We start from the raw sequence: 5532 nt of genomic DNA, 5'->3' as shown, positions 1-5532 counted from the left end.
TGCTCGAATGTCTTGTTCGTCACGAATGATACATGAAAAAGCCTTCAGTGTGGTACGGGTCATACTAGCTCATGCTAGCCACCCTGAGAGTAAAGTAGACATATATGAGGCTAAGTTACAGCTTGCATGGGAATCATTTCAAGCCAGTGAGTGAAGCGGTCATAGAAGGTTAACAGGTAACAGTGTCCTTGTTATATGGGTAGGGGACCTACTGTGGTGACGTGAATGTGGGCAAAATGACGCTGAGGTTCAGTGAGGGTAGACACTTCTGAATCCGTGTGTAATAGTACTTTTGATGTTAGGCATGAAATGCAGGCGCCAAGCCTATCTTTGTTATCCTTAGTAATGTCGTGCCAAATGAGTTTCGCTTCATTAGCTGTGAAGTAGATCGGTGTGAGAGATGTGAGAGGCCATGGAAAAAAATAAGAACCTATGAGCGCATGAGTGCAGGAATCCTTGTTCATGGTGTACCAGTACTGACGTCACAGAGGAGGGTGGCGTCGCAGTTGTCAGTGGTGAAGTCTTCCAAATGGAGTGATATGCGTGATTTCCTATATGCTTGGTACTCTGGATCTTTATGAAGTTGGGCTTCTGCCAAGGGGTTGTAATCTAATCCCAGATAAATGGTGACCAATGTGGCAGCATCGATTACGGCATTCACATTCCCAGCATAGACCGGCGACTAGGTATCGAAATGTTGAGTGAAGACGTACACCTGAGGCATGTGGTTCGTGCCAATAACGAAGTGTGAAATTTCTATGAAATGGTTTTAAATTAATGGACAGCCAAATACACTGTCAGCAATTCGCAGCTGAATGTGGAGTATATAGATTCCGCTTTGTATAGTCCCATACTAGAGAAGGCCAATGGGCAAGTTGAGCTATTGATCACCTGCTTGCGTACTGCACCAATAGCGATGAGGCGGGCATCAGTGGAGATAAGAAGAGGGTAATGGTGCATAGGAAAAGTTAGAGCAGTTTATAGGGCCTTTTTTGCCTTTAAGATGGCCGCTTCTTGAAGATGATTCCACTTAATATCTTTTAGCTTCCTAATGAGGGAGGCAGAAAGCGGTTGGGTAGTGTGTGTGTGTGGGGGGAGGGGGGGGGGGGGGAGTTGTGGTAATGAGTGGCAAGAAATTTTGTTATTAGTTTATCATGCCCAAGAATTCTTGCAGTGCTTTGAAGGTCAAGGGCGTTGGGAAGTTCTAACCTTTAGCTACTTTCTCAGGGAGAGGATGGATTCCTTCAGGAGTGCTGCGGTGTCCTAAGAATGATACTTCATTGGCCCTAAAGCTACATTTGTCGTACTGGACCAAATGGCCCTTCTGTTGTAGATGGCCAAGAACGATGTGTACGTAGACAAGAGTGTTCCTATCATGCGAAGAGAACACAAGTATGTTGATGTCGTCCACGTAAAATTCACTGAAGGGGATGTCCCTAAGATACCTTAGGAAGGTCAAAGTGGGAGTAATTGAATGTGTGTACCAAAAGCGGTGGAGAGCATTACGAAAACATGAAAGTGCTTAAAAGTACAGTTACCAATGTACATAGAAGCTAATCTTCATCGATGAGAAACTAAAATAAATAAGATTTATAGAATTACCTAATCGTTAACTGGAAATAGAGCAAAAGTTTTCACATTTATGGACAATTGTTCTTGAAATCTCAGTCCTTTCTGGTGTGTGTGTGTGTGTGTTCAGTTCATCAGTTTTTCTAATTTGTACAGGCTCGAAAAATCTGCTGCTGAGAGACAAACGAAATATCGAAAAGCACAGCAAATCTTGGTAGAGAAAATAGACGTGGGACTTAATATCACATAAAAGAATACGACTATTCATTTGTTAATTATCACAGAAATGGAGGATCACCCCGATAAGATAAATACAAAAGCATATATGTTCTTCCCTTATTCTAAAAATAACCTATTAAACATTTGTGTGTATTTTTTGTATTCAAGATTTAATCTTTTATTGACTATAAAAAATTCTTTGGAATAAGCAGTGAAAGATTCAGGAAATGAATATATATGTAAAAGGGTTATGAAAATTAAGATGGAAGTGGACTGAAGAAAATGGAGAGGAAGGCCAAACTTTAGGTGGAAAAATAAATGATTGAATGCCATTAAAGAAAAAACGACTAAGAAAACAAGATGTACAGGACAGAGGTATATGGAGACATCTGATCAAAAGCAGCGACCTTATATGTGATTTTAGGACATTAATTGTTTGATTATCAAATTAGCAAGAAGTTTTAATCATTATATTAAGAAAAAATACTTTTTTATATATTCATGAATACTTTTATTGCTTAAAACCCCTCTCTCTCTCTCTCTCTCTCTCTCTCTCTCTCTCTCTCTCTCTCTCTCTCTCTCTCTCTCTCTTACTTGGAAATTCAGTACAAGCGACCGTTGTATCTGATATAACTAGTCCATCATATTTGTATTACAATCAATTGAAATCTAGAAATGGGTATCTTGATGGTCATTGTCCATTGCTTCATTGGTGTGGCCATGTGAAGTCTTGACTTGGCTCTTTTTAGAGGAAATTACAATATGTGTAACGTTTATTCTATCTCTTTACATTGTCCATTGCTCCTCAGAGAGAAAGTTTGGTGTAGTTTTGTTCCCAAATTATAGAGTTGGGTAATACTATTACATTTTTAAATTTTTTTTTTTTAATTTGTTCTTTCCTTCAAATATATTATAGAGATATTATACTTCTGATTTTCCCGATCGCGAGAGATCGTATCGCTTCACTGTTATTGTTATCTACGATATTTTTTCGTTATTTTTCAGAGGCTGACATTCACTGCACCTTGTAATAACCTGAAATGAAAAGTCAGTAACTAAAAAGATTTTCTGCCTGATTTCTGCTTTCTTTCCCCATTTTTTTTCTTACTGTTTCATCATTCATAGTTTTACTTTTGTAGCAATGTCCCTGACAGATCCTCGCCATATAACCCAGCGTAATGTACAACAATATCTTGTTAAATATATTTTCACTGTAAATATAGAAGTGAGTTATAATATGAGGTGTTCTCGTCAAAAATAGGAAATAATTGCTTCAAAGATTCTAGAACTTTAAATGATATTTACAGATTTTCATACAAAACAATCGTGCCAAAATGGTTGAGAAGTGTTCAGAATTATCGATTATTATACAACTAAAAAATTAACTCATTTTTTATTATCATGATCAACATGTAAAAATGCTGGTTTAGTCTGTGAAGGTTCCATTTTTTTTTTTACGAATTCAATTGTGTTGTGGAAATACAAATTGCTTTAGATTTGTAACTTTCTTCTTTTCAGGAATACGAGTTTACAATCTTACATTCGTATCTTAGAGAAAGTAATAAGAAATTATAAGATCCTTTTCATAAGAATATTGCTTATAACTAATCAGACTGGGTCTTCACAACCAAAATCTTTCACACCAAAACAGTGGTGTAAGTTTAATCCCCTACAATTTTTCTGTTGTCTTATTATATCAAAACTTTTTATCCTCTCTCTCTCTCTCTCTCTCTCTCTCTCTCTCTCTCTCTCTCTCTCCTCTCTCTCTCTCTCTCTCTCATCTGATCAGTTATGAAGGAATTCAGATTCTCTAGCTGAGAGAGGAGGAAATTGAATTAAGTTCCTTATAAGTTTTTCTATTACCGTTCTTTAAGAAAATCGAGGGGCGTTGCTTGTGAAGGAAATAAAACATGGCGTAAATAATTGTTTTTTCAATTAGCAGCAGATATAGAATGGATCATTCTGCATTAACTATTTTTATTTTCAATGAAAGGGAAATAGCTTCCCTTAACAGAAATTCTATGATAAATCAATATTCCTCAAATCATGTATGTTTGAGCTAATAAGTTTCCAAGTAAACTTTTCTTATAAAGAAAAAAGAAAAGAAAATGAAATAAAATAAAAATGGAAGTTTTAATGTTCCCATATATCCAAATACGTTATTCTGTATGAAGACTGATTGTCCTATTTTCATACTTTCTCCCCCCCAAAAAATATATTTTATATTAGAGATTTTTCAACTAGAAAATGGTAGAAGAATATAACCAACGTAGTTTATAAAAGTCAAATTAAGACGATTTCTACTAATTAACAGGAATTCCACGGAATTTCAAAAGATTTGGTTTCTAATAGAAACCAAAAACAAATCACATTTGTATAAAACGATAGTAAAATCTTTTGTCCACTGAAATGGAAGTCACATTTATTTATGTTTTCCAAATTATGGAATGTTTAGGGGAAAACAAATTATGGGATATTGATGGTTATTGGAGCTTTGTTTGTTGGTAAATGATTGATTAATATTAGATTAGAAATATCGCAGAATATTGATAGATATATAATGACGATGGGTTATGATTATTCAATTACTACTACCCTTATTATTATTATTATTATTATTATTATTATTATTATTATTATTATTATTATTATTATTATTATTATTATTATTATTATTGGTAATCCTAATGTTGTTACTTTTTGCTATTTTTTTCTTTTTATTCCACGGCTTGATAGACCAACAAAATTCAATCAAATCCTTAAACTGAATATGAGAATTCAATTTTTTTCTTAAGCAGATATACGCATTTATTCAGTCTCTGAGAGAGAGAGAGAGAGAGAGAGAGAGAGAGAGAGAGAGAGAGAGAGAGAGAGAGAGAGAGAGAGAGAGAGAGCAACTCATTCCGAATAAAAGTCCATAAAGTGGGTGACTATGTCCTTACCAGATTTTCCAGTAAACTTGCAACAAAGAAAAATGAATCTTGCTAATTTTTTCAAATGAAGAAAAAGGCGTTTTCTTTCATCAGAAGAAAAATCTGGAACTTTGTCAGAGAGATTGATGGTCTTTCTCATTTTGAATGTTGGTTTTTTATTTCTAAGCCAATAATCGGAAATTGAGAGTTAGGGCGATAATAAAAAATAACTTTTCCCATTTTCAACTTATATATATATATATATATATATATATATATATATATATATATATATATATATATATATATATATATATATATATATGTGTGTGTGTGTGTGTGTGTGTGTGTGTGTGTGTGTTTATATATATATTTATTTTACCATTTGCTTCAAATGTAAAAAAGAAAAAAAAGAAAATATTGTTTACACAAAGTGGCCACTGAACTTTCAGGACCATAAGTTTGTAAGATGTCACAATTTGGTTAATCACTGTAATTATAATGAGTGGAAAACATTTATCAGACTCAAGTGTATGGGATTATTATATGCGTAACTTTTAAACTGTGTGATATATGATTATGGCCGATTATATGATAACCCGAGTTTATATCATTATATTTTGTAAGTAGTTTGAGATTACATTTCGTTTTTGATGGACGATTCCACTATCGGAGTAGGGGAAATTAAAAGAGCAGGTTACTAATAGGTTATGTATTTGTTTACAAGAGCACGCTTTCCATTTACTCCAAAATTATGCATTCTTACAGCTCTCCTCTTTTAATACAGCAATTAGTAGGTTCTTTATATGCTGAGACAGCAAGAAAAAAAAAA

The sequence above is a fragment of the Palaemon carinicauda genome, chromosome 10 (assembly GCF_036898095.1).
Source record: "Palaemon carinicauda isolate YSFRI2023 chromosome 10, ASM3689809v2, whole genome shotgun sequence".
Classification (NCBI taxonomy): Eukaryota; Metazoa; Arthropoda; class Malacostraca; order Decapoda; family Palaemonidae; genus Palaemon; species Palaemon carinicauda.
Note: the sequence above shows the minus strand (reverse complement) of the source record.